Raw genomic sequence first — 21,055 nt, forward strand, 5'->3', positions numbered from 1 at the left:
AAGCTGATGTCCCAGTTTGAAGGCAGTCAGGAAGGAGGAGTTCCCTCTTATTTGAGGGGAGGGTCAGCCTTAGTTTGAGCCAGGCCTTTGACAGATTGGATGAGGCTCACCCGTATTAGGGAGAGCAATCGGCTTCACTTAAATCTACAGACTTAAATGTTAATCTCATCCAAAACACCTTCACAGAAACACCCGAAATAATGTTTGACCAAATATCTGGGCACCCCATGGCCCAGTCAATTTGAAATTAACCATAAAATTATCCATCATAACCTCCTTTGGTGATCTTACCACATTTTGCATCTTGAAAATCTAGAACTCCATAAAGACAGACCAAGTCTTTGAGCCTATGTATTTTTAGTAGTAAGCACTGTCTTTAATAAACTTCAAAGGTTCCTGAATAAATTAATCAATTAATTAACATTGATAAAACTATACATGTTGAATTAGGATAATAAATATTTTGGCAAGAATTTGAGTCTTCTTTTAACAGAAAATTCAAATGAATTATTCTATTTGGAGATATATTAGACCATGTTTTTAATTAAATAAAAAGGTTTTTTTTTTTTAAGAATAAGCAATTTGGTTGACTACCCTATTAAAGCTGGTCCTTAGATTGCTAAAATAATAAGTTATTCAACTACAACACAAGTGATAAAGTATCCAGGCTTATCTGTAAAATTTCTCTAAGAGAAATGAAAGCCACACACACACACATATATATGTATGTGTGTGTGTATATATATATATATATATATATATATATATATATATATATATAAAACATTAGACATAGTTTTAGTGAGTTTAGATAATATGCTGCTATGTCTTTTAGTAATTTCCATAATTAATTTTGTGTGAGTCTTTTTGTTTCTCCTTTTTTCCCAGACATAAGCTCCACGAGGTGAAATGGCATGCAATTAAAGAGGATACTTCTTTTTGAGTGTCTGGCTAGCAAAACCTTGGATCTCAGGAGGAAAATTGTAGAATTAGAGGGATTAGATAGTTTGTCTCCTGCTCAACATTGCCTCATTCACCTAGTTCTTTCTATTACGAAACTTAAGGTCAGTGATGTTAAGAATGAAAAGCTTGAAAGGTAATGTCTATGTACAAACAATGTTCACTTTTCAATTCATTTTCTCACTGAAACAGTGGGAAACAATGCAAAGCTGATTAATATGGATCCCTTAAATTGTGCAAATCTGTGCAACCTAGTCTTCATTGGGAGATTTTTCTTAGATTTAACACAGGGCTACCTCCTTCTCTATAAACTTTTGTTGTTGTGTTGGGAAATTAATTTGGTCTTAAATTTTCTTCCGTGAATAATACAACTGTCCTTGGAGACTTGATTCATAGGCAAATTCTCCTTAGAAAAACATTTCTTGAATTTGAAACATTTGTAAAACCATGGCTCTTTGGGACTAGTGGCTTCTGACCTCTGAATCCTCATTAATACCCTAAGGCCATGAATGTACCTAGCCATCACCTCGACAGGCCATTCAGTGGCTCCCTTAATTTGTCAATCAGTCTTGCTGCTTACAGAACATATGCTTCTTATATCCTGGGTATAGGCTTCTAGGGTTGGGGTCTTCCTACTTTGTTATTTCAATCTGCAGCTGCTCCTAACCTGGGTCCCCAGCAGCTGTGCTCAAACATCTTTTCTTACGGGATACTCCTGCCTGTGTTCAGCTTCCTTACATCTAAGTGCCCACATATTCACTTAACAGATGTCCTTTTTATTTTTCATTTTTCCTAAGAAGAGTTAGGTACAAAACAATGAGATGGTGACACAAACTGTAATGCCTGGATTGAATAAATTTATATTGGAGCTACCTAAGGAAGAGGCTTTCAATTGACAATGCGATGTGAGAGAAAACTAACGAGTCAAAGGAAACAGGTTAAACAAGGTCTCTAATAATACTGATTTTAAGGGAGGAATAGGGAAAAATGAGAATCGTTTGTAGAAAAACACTATCATATATGTTGACCTAGAATTCTACATTCATTAAATTATTCTGGTACACCTTGTTCACTGTCCTTTTCCCAAAAGACCAGAAGAAAACTCTGTTGATTAAACAAACTAAGTATATTAGACTTATGGAAGTAAGAAGAAAACCATATTGATAGTTTCTGGAAAGACTCTACATAAAGAAATTATAGAATTGTATTTATTGATGTTTGAGAAATGAGATAGGTGATTTTAAGTTGGGTATTTCGAGGTGTAGAACTGACTGGGATCGGGCAAAGTTTACAATATAATAGCTTTGGTTTTGCAGGCACATCAAAGAAGTGAGAATCTTCAAGTGAGGTTGATGAGCAAATTTAGTCTTGATAAGTAAGCAGTTTAGTTAATTCCTAGTCTTATCTTCCAGGAGCAGTTAATTCCTGGAGCAAAAAGATAAACTATTTTTGCTTGATCTAGTTATAGGAAAGCATAGGAAAGTATGCAATTATTGTTTAACAATGTACAAGAATTACGCTGGTTTAAGTTCTTGGTCTTCAGCTGACGTAAGATAGCATCCTCTATGTGTTTAGAGAGAAACTTAAAAAAAAGAAACAAGTGTTTCTCAGCTGTCAACTAGTATACACATCCACACCCAAACACATAGTCATAGATGCAACAAGTACCATAGTCAGTATTTACTCCTGGTTTGAGAATAACCATGAAAGGACCCTGGTGTTTCATGGGGGTTTGGCTTTCTCAGTAGATTTTTGACCACCAACAGTGGTAACATGTTTATTTTGAAAATCTTTCTTGGAAAAAAAAATTAACCATGTTCAATTTCTCTTTATTTTAATAAAGTAAAAAGATCTAGAAATATCAAAGTATTTGGATGTTTTTAGGGTTCATCCTTGATGGCTGATGGAACAATATATCTGGGTCTGTCCATAGGTCAGGCTATGGAAAAAGTGAAAATAGTTACCTTGTGAAGATCCTCCATTATGCCTTAGCCAAAAAAATCCATAAAGAAAGTCTCGAGAAAATTCCATGTCTTTGTTTTTGTCTAAGTCTTAACTTAGGGAACATTTTCCTTGTTGGCATTTCCCTGAAGAATTAACACCATACTTGCCAAAAACCACTAATTCCTGCCATGTATACAGAACTTTTAATATGGCAGAAAATTTTCACATGCCATATCTCATCTTGCTGGGTCAAACAACCCTGTGGCAGATGGGGATTGATTTGTAAAGAGTGAGGTGCCAAAGCGCTCAGGGTCATTACTCTGTGAAGCAGGAGAGCTGTAAGTAGAAATCAGCCCTCTGGCAGTTAGTGCTCCTTCAACTTCTTAAGATATAGGATTGTGACTGTAGACCTGGGTATAATGAGGACGCAATCTTCCTCTCTTTAAAAAGATAATTATCTTTATACCTGGGATGCCTTCCTAGACAATCTGGATCAGTGTGGATAGGAACAAAAAGAATTAAATCTCTTACTAGACCCCTGAACTCTCCTCAGCTAAGTCTTTGTGGGATGGGTGGGTGTGAAAGAGATTTAACCTGAGGCTTCACTGTGCTGTGCATTTAAATGTGTTTCTTCTCCAGGAAAAAGTCCTTACTTCAGAGCATTTCAAATATCTGAGATGAAGAATTCATTTAATTTTTTTGAATCTTAATATATCACCACTATACACCTTCATAAAATCCAATAAAAACTTACTAGAATAAGTAAAGGGGAAAAGAGCATACAAAACACAAACCTACATTAAAAAAATATTGCATTCATTATACATAAAATTACCAAGTCATCTTAGAACTTTCAAATTGTTTACTCATACTTTCTGTGTTAATCTCACCACAGACCTAACAGAGCAGCACTGGTCCGGGCTACACCTTGAGGAAAAGTGCTTTAAGTCAGGGCATATCTAGACTGTAAATGCTGATGTATTTGAAGAGGCAGAAGAAGATCTTTACAAGCTTAGAATTCCATGGGGGAGAAGAAACACACTGCTTTGTTGAACCATGACTATTAGCTGGAAAATCTCCTTACGTAGACACTCTACTCCTGGCATTTAATCCCCATCTCTTAAGGCACTTATAATTTTCTATTTTGAATTTGTAGTGTTTTATGCTTGCTTTCTTTCAGTTTCTAAAATGTAAGCTCTTTTTAAAAAGATTTGTGCCTAACTTGCATGCATTTCCTTCACTCAGTTGAGCACCTTGCCTAGGAGATCAATAAAGATATTTCGACTCAATAATGAACCCATCTTCATAAACATAACAAAGGAATACAAAGCAAATTACTGTCTAAATCAAGTTACTGATAATCAAGTACAACCAGCCTGTTCTTAAATTGTAAAAGGCTCAAATTCTGCTAGAGATAAAATAATCAGTTGTTACCCTGGTTATTATGGGATGAAATATGCCCCTTAAAAGATATGTTGAACTCCTAACCTGCACCCATGAATTTGACCTTACATGGAAGTAGGATCTTTGCAGATGGAATTAGTTAAGATGAGGTCATTAAGGTGGACCCTAATGTAATATGTCTGGTATTCTTATAGAAAGCGAAGAGAAACAGACACAGAAGGCAGATAACAATATGAAGGCAGAGGCAGAGATTGGAGTCATGCAACCACCAACCAAAAAGCACCTTGCAAAAGGCAAGGAAGGATTCTCTGCAGAGGGTTTGAAGGGACCATGGCCCTGCCGATACTTTGATTTTGGACTTCTGGTCTCCAGAGTTACGAGACAATAAATGTTTGTTGCCTGAACCCACCCAGTTTAGGAAATCAATACATCAGGGAAATCTGAAAAAATTGGAATGATGAATTCTATGTGGAACTTCCTCAAAATCTGGACAATAGACAGAAAACTTTAGGAATGCAGTGTTGGCCTGAGGCTTTGGACCAGGAGCTCGATGATTCTATGGCTACAAAGAAGGAGATGAGTACAACCTATCTAGCAAACATCTGATTTTTAAAGCTGAACAAACTACCTTAGACCTAGGGAAAAAAAATGTCAGGTAAAGAAATGGCTTGGCTTTCAGTGCCTGGTGCAATAGCGGTACATTTCTATATGAAGAGGAGAGGCACAATGTCCACTCTTAACACTGTAAATGTGCCAAGGTGCCTCGTGCTATTTGAATTCTTTTTTCCCCGAATATCACTAATTATTTCCTGGAAGAATGGGAACACATTTGTAGAGAACCACCTAACTGTAAGTCCTTTTACTCTAATTGTAATTTCCTTTTACTACTGATTTGTTGTTCAGGGTATTCTAGAGAAAATAGGAAAATCTTGTTATTTTACAAGATTTGAGTTAAAATGCTTATCAAAATAAAACTCAAATATAAGGCTGCGTTCAAAGGGCATGTAATAACTTGAAATTTGAAGACATATAGATCAGTCCTGTTTTGATTCAGTTTAAAAGCTTGTCAGGTGTGTATTAATAGTAATGCATTAAGTGCAGAATGATGCATTTCCAATTTGTAGAATCAAGTATATGAAATCATTAGTGTTATGTCCATTAAGTACAATATAATACTTATAAAATTTATGGAATCAAATATAGAAAGCTGATACTATATGAACATGAATTCTCAATTCTAGATTTATTTAACCATAACTTGTTACAGGGAAGGATCTTCAGTCCATAATAAAAACGGGAAAAAATATGAAGAAAAACTCAAGTGGAAACAAGAACAGGTGGAGATGGATGAACACATTTAAAATAAAGTAATAAAAGAAAAGCAATCTATTAAAATATCAGTTGCCCATAAAAGTGGAAAGAAGATTTTAAAGTTGAACTCAAGGGCATAATTTTTAGATGCTATTGTACCTGTAAAAGAAAAAGCAGTTATCTGCAATATTTTCAAAGGTCAAGGATATATTCAGAAATAGGTCAGCAAGAACTGGGGTGGCAGGTGCTGCGCATACCTTGGAGAAGGTGCCTCCCACCTGGCTCTCTGCCCTCCCTCTCTGATGACCCATATGGAACCCCACCCAACTGCTGTAACCAGCCAGGGACAGGATCACTGAAGGTGCCATCAACGTTTGCAGCATCGCTTGCTGTATAGACGTGTAAGGCAGCAAATTAGAAGACCAAGCAATTCTAGGAAAGTATTTATAGTGTGCAAAAGTCAAGTGAATCTATTTAGAAATTGAACTGCTAAATATGAACATTCTTCTGGAATAAAACTTAAAAGTCAGACACAAGCTTTTAATCATGTGATTTTTCACGTCTCATTACAAAGCATTCAAATTAGAAAAATTGATAACTCCAGAATATTCTGAAAATAAGATCAAAGAGAGTCAAGCAAAGGAAGACAGAGTAACTTAACAAAGCAAATGAAACATAGGAGATTCTAACCTAGCTAATATTTTCCATGTGGCAGGCAGTGCTCTAAGTGTGCTCTATATACTGTTATTAATTCATTTAATTTTGGAAATACCTTTCAGAGTAGGCACCACCTCAGAAATGAAGAAACTAAGGCACAGAGGGGTTAACTTACTTGCCCAAGGTCTCACAGTTGGTAAGAGTTGGAGGTTGGATACAAACCCAGGCAGGGTGTCTCAAGGTCAGTGGCCAGTCCATGTCACTACATAATACTGACACTTGCATAGTTTTAGTTTGTAGCCTTTCTGAAACTGTAGCATGTTTATATAAAGTGCTTCAACTTGCTACTCATAAAGAATTTTTTAATATTCCTTTGCAATTTCACTTAAATAAACATGAATAGCTAGAAATATGTGTCTTATATGATATGAATCAATTTGAGAAATAGGTAAACCTGTTAGCAGATATAATAATCAGATCTTTGTCCCTTTATGCTTTATGGAAGTTTTTCTTTTTTCCTTTTCCTATTTCAAACCAGAACAGGAGACCTCTGGTTAACACTATGTTCAGTGCAATGATGCTGATTTCCGTGACTCATAAACTAGCTTCAAAATCAACTCCATAATTGGGACTGCAAGAATGTTCTATTCAATAACAACAAGACAGAATTAGTGTATAGCTTCCTAGTGTGACAACACTTATTTTAAAAGCAAATTGGGATTAGGCTTGTCCCAATATTAGATTCATTATTTAGAGCCCAGACTAAGTGCTCTTTTCATCATTAGCTTGTATGTATATATGTATGTATGTATTTATTTATTTATTTATTTAGCCAAAAGTAAGTCCTAGGAATGTAGAAATATTGATTTTGGAGGCAATTACTATTACTTAGACACTCCAGCTGTATTTTATTAATGAAGTAGAGGCAGATGTGTATTAAAGTGTGATATCCAAGGCAGCAACATAAGTGTTTTGCACTTTTATATACTGACTCCATTGAAGTCTATTAGTAAATGCACAAATATGGAAGACTTTGAAGATGGTTCAAAATCACAGTGGGGTATGCAGAATATGCTAAATTTTCAACCAAATGACCACAAAGTTAACTCATCATTATTGATTGTAAAATGAAAACATAACTTTGAGATTCTAAATTATCTCTGTTGGTTGAAGTTAAACATAGCAGGTTGATCACACATATTTATCAACATTTTCTACTGATAACCCACTAGGATTGCTATTGGTTTAGTGCTGATCATTTTTTCTAGGCTTTTTCCTTGACAGAACTAGGAAACATTTTAAAGAAACATGCATAATATTTTCATATTGATATTTCTAATTCAAAGTTAAAATTGTAGAATTTTTATTTAACTTGAGTTTGTACTTGTGTCCTTTTGTTCCCCACTGAAAGTCTTAACTACATAATTATTAGCTCTATCATCTATTATCTATTTATCTTTCTATATATCATCTCATAATTGCAAGGTAGAATATCAATAATGAAAGAGCTTAAGATTTGAATATGTCATATTCAAAGAAGTAAAACTTCTATCCTGCTGCTCTCCTTTCCCTTTGTGTAACAATTTTTATTGATTTTTAATTTTTCTTTCTTTGAGTGGGGTTGGAAGGGGGGTTGGGAAGGTGGGAGGGAATGAAAGCAAAAAGGTGTTCTTCCGTTTTGTTTTTTTGTCTTCCAGGCTTCTAAATTTCTCCTTCTGACTCAGTTTTTTTCATTCATCAACCCATTTGCATCAGGCCACTCACCCTTTGCACCACCTTCTCATCCAGGTGTGGAGGAAAGACAAGACAATCACATATTGCATCAACAAATAAGTATATATTGTAGGGGAGCAGAATATGCCACCCCAAAATGTGTCTTGTTGTCACAAGGATTAATTTAGACTGATTATTTTTTATGAATGGAAGGCTCAGGAATATTTTTTTTTTCTTACCTTCTCCTTAACTGCCTAAAATAATTTAGGTAAAGGGCCTATTTCTGGAATAGAGCTATCATCAGAGATAACTGTAAAAAATATAGGCTAGGCATGGTGGAGGACATTTGGCAGGGCCTAGAATCAGACTCCACTCTGTATCCAATTTTCTCTGCCTGGCCCGGCAAACATTTGTTTATCAACTGTTTGCTTTTCCATCTCCATGTGAATTGCCTTTTTCCCCTTGAAGTCTCAAACCACTACCCCCAATGTCCTCTTTTGTCTTTAGCTGAAGATGATATTTAAGGTGAGGATTTTTGCCATTTTGGCGAGTTAGTACTCCTGGGTCTCTCCCATGTATATATGTTATTAAATTTGTATCTGATTTTCCCCTGTTAATCTATCCCATGTCAATTTTATCCTTAGACCAGTCAGAAGAACCTAGAGGTGTAGAGGAAAGTTTCTTCACCCGAAATAATATGTCAGGCACACTTTAAGCACTAAGGTTACCTCGGCGAAAAAAAAAATAGACTAAAAAAATCTGTCTTCATAGAAATCACATTTTAGTGAGGGATGCAGAATTTAAATGAATAAATTAAAGTATCAAGGGAGGCCAAGCAGAGGTGGTCAATGCTCTAGAGAAAAAGTGTGCTTCTCAATAACATTGTTTGAAATAGCTGGTGCTTCATGAAAATGAAAAGCGAAAGGCTTTTGTGGGTTTTTTTATGACTTTAATTCTTGACAGTTGCACCCCTTTAATGCATATATTTAATGCAGGACCACCTCTCCCCCAAATTCTCAAATCTGATATGTGGCTGGTAAATATCAAATAGTGGCAAATGCTCCAGGGGAAAACAGCCTGGGGAAACGAGCACAGAGCAAGAAGTTGCGGGCATGGAGATATTAACTAGGGTGGTCTTTTATGAGCAAAAAACTCATGGGTGCAGAAAGAGAAGAGAGGCCTCTGGGGGCCCTTGATGTATTTCTGAATTTTGCTGTAACTGCAGGGGACACTTTTCCACAAGGACAGACTCACCTTGGCTGATAGCGTCTCACCTCCAGCGCTAGTTGTGAGTCCTCTGCTTCTGTCCGGCTTCACCATCACAGTAGGGGTGCTCAGCCAATAGGAGATGGGGGCTTCCAGATGCTGACTTTCCCAGACCATTCTGGGAGGACTTCTGAATGCTGCTTGGTGGGCGGGGCCTGGCAGAGTGGGTCACTGCCCACAGATGTGACCCCGATGCTGGTCCCTTCTTTGGACTTTTCCTCCTTTCCTGTGTAAGCACGTGACCCTTCCACTCTCTCAGTCTCTCTCTATGGGGAAGGCAGTCAGTCAGCCAGGGGAGCCTTCCAGGCAGAGGGAAAAGCAAGTACCATGGAGGCATGTTCTCATGAACCAGGATCATGGAGGCCAGTGCACTGGGAAGGCGTGTGGACAAGGGGAAGAGGAGAGAAGTGCTCAGAGGGAATAGGGCCGAATTGGGTAAAACAGCCCCTTGCATTCCCTTTCAGAGGAGCCCAAGGTCTCCAAAAACAAGCTCAGAATAATTAGCAGCAGAAAACATTACACAATGTTAAATTGCTAGTAAATCATGTGCCACGGAAAGACATAGCATCAGAATATCTGGGTTCAGAGATAAAATGAACCTCTTTACTTAATCCATACACTGGTGTTGAGATAGGCCTGGGACTTGGACCCTTTCCTGCAATGATTGCCCCTGGCAAACCTCTCCTCAAGCAACAAAATATGAAGAAACTGTATTGGACTAAAAACAACTGCATGCATGTGCAGTTGGGGCAAATTCTGGACAAAAGATATAAAGGGACCAAAAAACCCCACTGCCACTTTTGAAGAGCCTGGAGCAAAAGCAGGCTATTGCACATGCCCCCTGCACACACCACCTAAGGGGTGGGCAAAACACCTAAGCCACCACTCCAGCCCGACCCCTGGACACACCCCTGCCCTCACCCCATATAAGGGATCAGCTCGCTCCTCCTCAGGGAGCGAGCAAGGGAACCAGGAGTCCCAACAAAGTCTTGTCCTAATTTCTTGTCTGGCCTCTAGTCAATTTCTATTGATTGGGGAAGGCCAAGAACCCTGGACGGTATCACTGTTATCTCCGCCCGCCATGGTGACTTTTCTTTTCTTTTCTTTCTTTTTTTTTCTTTCAGTCTGCTCTGAAATACTCTTCAGCCTTCCTGCCTGTCATCTCTTCTCTCCACATTATAATCACCATTTTGTCAATTTCTCCTACCAAAATGCTTTTCCAACTTCCTACGGTTATCAGACATATTAAGCAATATATACAATTTTTTTTCTTTTTTTTTCTCCATTTCCTAAAGCGTGTAGCTCTGGCAGGTTGGTGGGGGGGGGAGGGAATGAGCGAACTTCCCTTTACTTATAAAGTGTTATAAAGTAGTGACTATGCATTACATGGTGGAATACTGATAAATTTGTTTTATGGGAGCCATCGAACCGTTACATTTATGTTCAAAGAAAGAACCATAAAGCTAAATTATCATAACAAGGCTTTCTACTTCCGAGCCTCTAAAGTATTTTAGAGAATAAACTCACTAAAATTTTATATACTTATAAAAATACAGTGTATAAAGTTATTTAGTAATCATTCATCTTTTCAAAACCTTTTCCAAAGAAATGAGGTAACATCTGCTACATATTTATGCACAAAGTCTTCTAATACCCTTAGTCTTTGAGTGGCTGCCTAGCAAATAAGATGGACCATTTGCGTATAGATTTAAACCTCTGAAAGAGAAACAAGAAATTGGTCAGGACAGCTAATAAAGGAGATGTTTGATGAATGCAGAATCAATGAATGAAAGCGTGATCACTAACAAATCTTGCTATTCAAGTTCAGCTAAGCTCTCAGGCTTGTTCAGCTCTCTGTTAGACCTACCTTTATTATCTTACTATTACTTTCTTCACAAAAGCTACACTTAAATATTTCACCCTATTTTAAGCAGCAAACTCAATCCTGTTTCCTTTGCTTCAACAGATTGTCCTCTCCGCTGCTGCAGATTAAGGCCATCTGCGTGGAAACTGGCCCTGCGTTCATGAATAGTAGTGCAACTCAGACCTGTCCTTCCTTGCTCTGAAACTGTAAGTAACTGCAACTTTCTGTTTGCTTTGTAATACCTAATCCATAAACTTTTGTATTATGTTAGTGTGTGATCATATCTTATATTTTTAGTAGACTGATTAAATTAGTAAATATGTATTTAGTGCCAAATATGTTTCAGGAAGGCTTATTGGTGCCAAATACACAGAAGTGAAAGAAATCAAATCACTTCCTGTCAGAGATTGCATTCCAAAGGGGGCCAGGGAGAAAACCGAGAATTAATGAAGAAAAACACAAGATTATTTGAGATAATGAGAGTGTTAAGAAGACAGTAAATGAGTTAATTTGAAGAATTGAAGGTAGTAGGGTGTGCATGGGGATTACTAATTCAATAATGTAGTGAGGAAAAGTACATCCGAGGGGCAAATGTTGAAGATTCTAGAATAGAGTTGGAGGAGGAGACCCAGAATCATGAAGAAATATTTGAAGCAAGTGGAGATCGTGAGATGCATATAGAGAATGCAAAGGAAGAGAGAAAGTTTACATAGCTATCTTTAAATAATCCAAAGAATTGTTTTAGGGATTGCTGTATTTCTTTAATATGTAAAATCAATAGGCAAAGGGTAGAAATGATAGAAAAATGAGTTCATATAAATCAATATTAGGTGTTTAGAGATGGAGCCAACTCATGATGTGCAAGCAGAGTTGGTACTGCCGGTCAGAGATGCTGCAGGAGAGACCTCTCTCCAGGGCAAGAGAACCAGTCCAGCGCTGAGTGGTGCCTATAGTTCTTTCCAAAGCAAATACTAAACGTACATATTATGCTACGAGCGAATGAATGAACTCGTTGTTAAACACAGCAGCATAATATAGTCAAAAGCTAAAAGCAATGCAAAAAGGAGTTTTAGAAGAAAAATTCTAGACAACTGAATGTAAACTTTGGTTCTGTTCACACAGTGGTGAATTCTTCCTTTTGATTGACAAACACCTGGGAAAACTTTTTTTCTCTCTCTTCTATTTTACATACTTCATTGTATACTGGCTAACAAATTAATTTACACATTTATATAGTATCTCAGTATTTGTTTTCCTTAATTTTAGTCCTAATAAGTTTCAATGGCATCATATTTTGTGATGTATATTAAATCCAGAATAGAAGACCCAGTGTAAACTAGCCATTTATCAAGTCAGTCTTCATAAGTTAAATTGGACTTTGACCTGTTATATCCTCATTTATTTCTTTTATTCCTAAACCAGGAATTCCTTTAACTTGTGTTACCTGCTTATGTGTGACATCTATCTTGTTGAACTGGAAAGAATATGGGCTTTATCTTTAAGACTCTGTTGTCCATCTTAATGAAATGGGAAACATTTAGATCTTAGTTAAATCACTAACTCAGTGACACTGGGACTTTCCTTTAACATATACAGGCTCATAAAATGACAAAATGAGGGCAATAATTCCTATTTTAAATTTTTGCAAGTTTTACATTAAAAGGAGACATTAAAGGCAGCTGAAATATTAGCACAAAATAGCTGTTCCATAAATAGTTTGTTTCTTTTATCTGGATACAGAGTGGTCATAGGGAAGAAACCTGTTTTCTTATATATTTCATATTTTATTTGGGGGAGATTATTTTACTTCTCAAATTATCAATTATATATATATATAATTGATAATTTGAGAAGTAAAATGTATATATGATATATATAGTATCTAATAAGTTAATCAATGTAAAGTATTTCTAATCTACAAAATGTCATACAAACTAATGTTTGGAAAAAAGGAAGGGCACAAAAAAAAGAACAGATTTTCTTTATAAAAATAAGGTAATTTGATGAGGAGTATAACATACATTTCCTTTACTTATTGACTTATTTATTCATTCATTTTGCATTTATTGGTTCACTCTTTTAGAAGCATTTGTTGACATTTACTATGGGCCAGTGTTTACACATATACTCTATACATAATGAAATATTTTGATATCATACCACCAATATAAATACTCTATGCTTTTGTTGATGGACCAGCATTTAAATTACCATTACTTTTAACTGTCATATTTTTATGGCATATTTTTGGAAAAGCTCCAATAATGGAATTTAAATAGACTATCATAATTTCTTATATTATTAAAATGACTCAATTTGATGTTTATTCTTAGAGTGTGGTCTTTTTTTTTTTTAATTTAATTTAATTTTATTTTTTTGCTTTATAACAAATTGAATCAGTTATACATATACATATGTTTCCATATCCCCTCCCTTTTTGCGTCTCCCTCCCACCCTCCCTATCCCACCCCTCCAGGCGGTCACAAAGTACCGAGCTGATCTCCCTGTGCTATGCGGCTGCTTCCCACTAGCTATCTACCTCACGTTTGGTAGTGTATATATGTCCATGCCGCTCTTTCACTTTGTCACAGCTTACCCTTCCCCCTCCCCATATCCTCAAGTCCATTCTCTAGTAGGTCTGTGTCTTTATTACTGTCTTACCCCTATGTTCTTCATGACATTTTTTTTTCTTAAATTCCATATATATGTGTTAGCATACAGTATTTGTCTTTCTCTTTCTGACTTACTTCGCTCTGTATGACAGACTCTAGGTCTATCCACCTCATTACAAATAGCTCAATTTCATTTCTTTTTATGGCTGAGTAATATTCCATTGTATATATGTGCCACATCTTCTTTACCCATTCATCCGATGATGGACACTTAGGTTGTTTCCATCTCCGGGCTATTGTAAATAGGGCTGCTATGAACATTTTGGTACATGTCTCTTTTTGAATTATGGTTTTCTCAGGGTATATGCCCAGTAGTGGGATTGCTGGGTCATATGGTAGTTCTATTTGTAGTTTTTTAAGGAACCTCCATACCGTTCTCCATAGCGGCTGTACCAATTCACATTCCCACCAGCAGTGCAAGAGTGTTCCCTTTTTTCCACACCCTCTCCAGCATTTATTGTTTCTAGATTTTTTGATGATGCCCATTCTGACTGGTGTGAGATGATATCTCATTGTAGTTTTGATTTGCATTTCTCTACTGAGTAAAGATGTTGAGCATCCTTTCATGTGTTTTTTGGCAGTCTGTATATCTTCTGTGGAGAAATGTCTATTTAGGTCTTCTGCCCATTTTTGGATTGGGTTGTTTGTTTTTTTGTTATTGAGCTGCATGAGCTGCTTATAAATTTTGGAGATTAATCCTTTGTCAGTTGCTTCATTTGCAAATATTTTCTCCCATTCTGAGGGTTGTCTTTTGGTCTTGTTTATGGTTTCCTTTGCTGTGCAAAAGCTTTTAAGTTTCATTAGGTCCCATGTGTTTATTTTTGTCTTTATTTCCATTTCTCTAGGAGGTGGGTCAAAAAGGATCTTGCTGTGATTTATGTCATAGAGTGTTCTGCCTATGTTTTCCTCTAAGAGTTTGATAGTGTCTGGCCTTACATTTAGGTCTTTAATCCATTTTGAGCTTATTTTTGTGTATGGTGTTAGGGAGTGATCTAATCTCATACTTTTACATGTCCCTATCCAGTTTTCACAGCACCACTTATTGAAGAGACTGTCCTTTCTCCACTGTACATTCCTGCCTCCTTTATCAAAGATAAGGTGACCATATGTCCGTGGGTTTAACTCTGGGCTTTCTATCCTGTTCCATTGATCTATCTTTCTGTTTTTGTGCCAGTACCATACTGTCTTGATTACTGTAGCTTTGTAGTATAGTCTGAAGTCAGGGAGCCTGATTCCTCCAGCTCCATTTTTCGTTCTCAAGATTGCTTTGGCTATTCGGGGTCTTTTGTGTTTCCATACAAATTGTGAAATTTTTTGTTCTAGTTCTGTGAAAAATGCCAGTGGTAGTTTGATAGGGATTGCACTGAACCTGTAGATTGCTTTGGGTAGTAGAGCCATTTTCACAATGTTGATTCTTCCAATCCAAGAACATGGTACATCTCTCCATCTATTTGTATCATCTTTAATTTCTTTCATCAGTGTCTTATAATTTTCTGCATACAGGTCTTTTGTGTCCTTAGGTAGGTTTATTCCTAGATATTTTATTCTTTTTGTTGCAATGGTAAATGGGAGTGTTTCCTTGATTTCACTTTCAGATTTTTCATCATCAGTATATAGGAATGCCAGAGATTTCTGTGCATTAATTTTGTATCCTGCAACTTTACCAAATTCATTGATTAACTCTAGTAGTTTTCTGGTAGCATCTTTAGGATTCTCTATGTATAGTATCATGTCATCTGCAAACAGTGACAGCTTTACTTCTTCTTTTCCAAATTGGATTCCTTTTATTTCCTTTTCTTCTCTGATTGCTGTGGCTAAAACTTCCAAAACTAGGTTGAATAAGAGTGGTGAAAGTGGGCAACCTTGTCTAGTTCCTGATCTTAGTGGAAATGGTTTCAGTTTTTCACCATTGAGGACGATGCTGGCTGTGGGTTTGTCATATATGGCCTTTATTATGTTGAGGAAAGTTCTCTCTATGCCTACTTTCTGCAGGGTTTTTATCATAAATGGGTGTTGAATTTTGTCGAAAGCTTTCTCTGCATCTATTGAGATGATCATATGGTTTTTCTCCTTCAATTTGTTAATATGGTGTATCACGTTGATTGATTTGCGTATATTGAAGAATCCTTGCATTCCTGGAATAAACCCCACTTGATCATGGTGTATGATCCTTTTAATGTGCTGTTGGATTCTGTTTGCTAGTATTTTGTTGAGGATTTTTGCATCTATGTTCATCAAAGATATTGGCCTGTAGTTTTCTTTCTTTGTGACATCCTTGCCTGGTTTTGGTATCAAGGTGATGGTGGCCTCGTAGAATGAGTTTGGGAGTGTTCCTCCCTCTGCTATATTTTGGAAGAGTTTCAGAAGGATAGGTGTTAGCTCTTCTCTAAATGCTTGATAGAATTCGCCTGTGAAGCCATCTGGTCCTGGGCTTTTGTTTGTTGGAAGAATTTTTATCACAGTTTCAATTTCAGTGCTTGTGATTGGTCTGTTCATATTTTCTATTTCTTCCTGATTCAGTCTTGGCAGGTTGTGCATTTCTAAGAATTTGTCCATTTCTTCCAGGTTGTCCATTTTATTGGCATAGAGTTGCTTATAGTAATCTCTCATGATCTTTTGTATTTCTGTAGTGTCAGTTGTTACTTCTCCTTTTTCATTTCTAATTCTATTGATTTGAGTCTTCTCCCTTTTTTTCTTGATGAGTCTGGCTAATGGTTTATCAATTTTGTTTATCTTCTCAAAGAACCAGCTTTTAGTTTTATTGATCTTTGCTATCGTTTCCTTCATTTCTTTTTCATTTATTTCTGATCTGATTTTTATGATTTCTTTCCTTCTGCTCACTTTGGGATGTTTTTGTTCTTCTTTCTCTAATTGCTTTAGGTGCAAGGTTAGGTTGTTTATTCGAGATGTTTCCTGTTTCTTAAGGTGGGATTGTATTGCTATAAACTTCCCTCTTAGAACTGCTTTTGCTGCATCCCATAGGTTTTGGGTCATCGTGACTCCAGTGTCATTTGTTTCTAGGTATTTTTTAATTTCCTCTTTGATTTCTTCAGTGATCACTTGGTTATTAAGTAGTGTATTGTTTAGCCTCCATGTGTTTGTATTTTTTACAGCTCTTTTCCTGTAATTGATATCTAGTCTCATAGCATTGTGGTCGGAAAAGATACTTGATACAATTTCAATTTTCTTAAATTTACCAAGGCTTGATTTCTGACCCAAGATATGATCTATCCTGGAGAATGTTCCATGAGCACTTGAGAAAAATGTGTATTCTGTTGTTTTTGGATGGAATGTCCTATAAATATCAATTAAGTCCATCTTGTTTAATGTATCATTTAAAGCTTGTGTTTCCTTATTTATTTTCATTTTGGATGATCTGTCCATTGGTGAAAGTGGGGTGTTAAAGTCCCCTACTATGAGTGTGTTACTGTCGATTTCTCCTTTTATGGCTGTTAGTATTTGCCTTATGTATTGAGGTGCTCCTATGTTGGGTGCATAAATATTTACAATTGTTATATCTTCTTCTTGGATCGATCCCTTGATCATTATGTAGTGTCCTTCTTTGTCTCTTCTAGTAGTCCTTATTTTAAAGTCTATTTTGTCTGATATGAGAATTGCTACTCCAGCTTTCTTTTGGTTTCCATTTGCATGGAATATCTTTTTCCATCCCCTTACTTTCAGTCTGTATGTGTCTCTAGGTCTGAAGTGGGTCTCTTGTAGACAGCATATAGATGGGTCTTGTTTTTGTATCCATTCAGCCAATCTGTGTCTTTTGGTGGGAGCATTTAGTCCATTTACATTTAAGGTAATTATCGATATGTATGTTCCTATTCCCATTTTCTTAATTGTTTTGGGTTCGTTATTGTAGGTGTTTTCCTTCTGTTGTGTTTCTTGCCTAGAGAAGTTCCTTTAGCATTTGTTGTAAAGCTGGTTTGGTGGTGCTGAACTCTCCCAGCTTTTGCTTGTCTGTAAACGTTTTAATTTCTCCATCAAATCTGAATGAGATCCTTGCTGGGTAGAGTAATCTTGGTTGCAGGTTTTTCTCCTTCATCACTTTAATTATGTCCTGCCACTCCCTTCTGGCTTGTAGAGTTTCTGCTGAGAGATCAGCTGTTATCCTGATGGGGATTCCCTTGTGTGTTATTTGTTGTTTTTGCCTTGCTGCTTTTAATATGATTTCTTTGTGTTTAATTTTTGACAGTTTGATTAATATGTGTCTTGGCGTATTTCTCCTTGGATTTATTCTGTATGGGACTCTCTGTGCCTCCTGGACTTGATTAACTATTTCCTTTCCCATATTAGGGAAGTTTTCAACTATAATCTCTTCAAATATTTTCTCAGTCCCTTTCTTTTTCTCTTCTTCTTCTGGAACCCCTATAATTCGAATGTTGGTGCGTTTAATGTTGTCCCAGAGGTCTCTGAGACTGTCCTCTGTTCTTTTCATTCTTTTTTCTTTATTTTGCTCTGCAGCAGTTATTTCCACTATTTTATCTTCCACCTCACTTATCCGTTCTTCTGCCTCAGTTATTCTGCTATTGATCCCATCTAGAGTATTTTTTATTTCATTTATTGTGTTTTTAATTGATGCTTGATTCATCTTTAGTTCTTCTAGGTCCTTGTTAACTGTTTCTTGCATTTTGTCTATTCTATTTCCAAGATTTTGGATCTGGGAAATAGAATCTTGGATCATCTTTAACATCATTATTCTGAATTCTTTTTCAGGTAGAGTGCCTATTACCTCTTCATTTGTTAGGTCTGGTGGGTTTTTATCTTGCTCCTTCTCCTGCTGTGTGTTTTTCTGTCTTCTCATTTTGCTTATGTTACTGTGTTTGGGGTCTCCTTTTTGCAGGCTGCAGGTTCGTAGTTCCCGTTGTTTTTGGTGTCTGTCCCCAGTGGCTAAGGTTGGTTTAGTGGGTTGTGTAGGCTTCCTGGTGGAGGGGACTAGTGCCTGTGTTCTGGTGGATGAGGCTGGATCTTGTCTTTCTGGTGGGCAGGTCCACGTCTAGTGGTGTGTTTTGGGGTGTCTGTGGACTTCTTATGATTTTAGGCCACCTCTCTGCTAATGGGTGGCGTTGTGTTCCTGTCTTGCTAGGTGTTTGGCTTAGGGTGTCCAGCACTGTAGCCTGCTGGTCGTTGAGTGAAGCTGGGTGCTGGTGTTGAGATGGAGATCTCTGGAAGATTTTCGCCGTTTGATATTATGTGGAGCTGGGAGGTCTCTTGTGGATCAGTGTCCTGAAGTTGGCTCTCCCACCTCAGAGGCACAGCACTGACTCCGGGCTCCTCAATTTGGGATGATGTGTTGTCTATTCATGTATTCCACAGATGCAGGGTACATCAAGTTGATTGTGGAGCTTTAATCCGCTGCTTCTGAGGCTGCTGGGAGAGGTTTCCCTTTCTCTTCTTTGTTCTCACAGCTCCTGGGTCTCAGCTTTGGATTTGGCCCCGCCTCTGCGTGTAGGTCGCCGGAGGGCATCTGTTCTTCGCTCAGATAGGACAGGGTTAAAGGAGCAGCCTCTTCGGGGACTCTGGCTCACTCAGGCCGGGAGGGAGGGAGGGGCACGGAGTGCGGGGCGAGCCTGCAGCGGCAGAGGTCGGCGTGACGTTGCACCAGCCCGAGGCACACCGTGCGTTCTCCCAGGGAAGCCGCCCCTGGATCCCAGGACCCCGGCAGTGGCGGGCTGCACAGGCTCCCGGAAGGGCAGTGTGGGCAGTGACCTGCGCTCGCACACAGGCTTCTTGGCGGCGGCAGCAGCAGCCCCAGCGTCCCACGCCTGTCACTGGGCTCCGCGCTTTCAGTCGCGACTCGCGCCTGTCCGTGGAGCCCCTTTAAGCAGCGCTCTTAATCCCCTCTCCTCGCGCACCAGGAAACCAAGAGGGAAGAAAAAGTCTCTTGCCTCTTCGGCAGCTCCAGAGTTTTCCCGGACTCCCTCCCGGCTAGCTGTGGCACATTAGCCCCCTTCAGGCTGAGTTCTCGCCGCCAGCCCCAGTCCTCTCCCTGCGCTCTGACCGAAGCCCGAGCCTCAGCTTCCAGCGCTGCGCGCCCCGGCGGGCGAGCAGACAAGCCTCTCGGGCTGGTGAGTGCCGCTCGGCACTGATCCTCTGTGTGGGGATCTCTCCGCTTTGCCCTACCCAGGTATGTGGGGGGTTTCTTGCCTTTTGGGAGGTCTGGGGTCTTCTGTCAGCGTTCAGTAGGTGTTCTGTAGGAGTTGTTCCACGTGTAGCTGTATTTCTGGTGTATCCGTGGGGAGGAAGGTGATCTCCGCGTCTTACTCTTCCGCCATCTTACCCGGAAGTCCAGAGTGTGGTCTTTTGGAACATAATTCTGAATGAGGCATGATTGAAAGAAGGCTTTAAAAGTATGTATGAAAGACATGAAAGACCAAATACATTTTTAATGTCACTTCTTAAAACCAGGTGCTGGTTTACTTATGGAAAGCAGAGATGTAGCAGTAAAAGTTTAAAATGATAAGATGGATAAGTAGACCACTGAGATGATTTATACAGAAAACTACTTTTGAGTTTATTTTAAAACATTTTGTATAAACTAGATCTTTATTGAAAGTTTACTTATGGTGTAAATGAGTTACACAGGCTTTTCCCACCACTTTTTATAAATGAATAGTTATTACTACTAAAATGAGCTTGTTCAGAATGCATTACTTAATTCTCAGATTTTCACAAGTCACACAACTCAAAGGCAACCACAGTACTTCTTTACATTATTTTGCCAAACTATGGAAGAAACTGTTTTCGATGTTTAATAATAGGATTAATGGATTTTTCAAATTATGCCCCAGTAAAAGTCTGCTGCTATTTGCCCCTAAGAAGGAAGAGGAGGTAATACTGAAAATGGCTGGTATGAAGCTGCAATGAGAAATTGAAATTCAATCACACATTAAATACCGTGACATCAGCATGCTTTACATTTTGAAGCTAAGAATTTAAATGCAAAATAAATTACTGGGGCTTCCCTGGTGGTGCAGTTGTTGAGAGTCCACCTGCCAGTGCAGGGGACACGGGTTTGTTCCCCAGTCAGGGAAGATCCCACATGCCGCGGAGCTGCTGGGCCCGTGAGCCATGGCCACTGAGCCTGCGCATCCAGAGCCTGTGCTCCACAACGGGAGAGCCCACGACAGTGAGAGGCCCGCGTACCGCAAAAATAATAATAATAATAATAATAAGAAGAAGAAGAAGAAGAAGAAGAAAATGAATAAATAAATTACTGACATTTTAAAGAACAAAGGAACTAAAATGCGACTTTAAA

The sequence above is a fragment of the Mesoplodon mirus genome (assembly GCF_964341445.2).
Source record: "Mesoplodon mirus genome assembly, chromosome: 17".
Taxonomy (NCBI): domain Eukaryota; kingdom Metazoa; phylum Chordata; class Mammalia; order Artiodactyla; family Ziphiidae; genus Mesoplodon; species Mesoplodon mirus.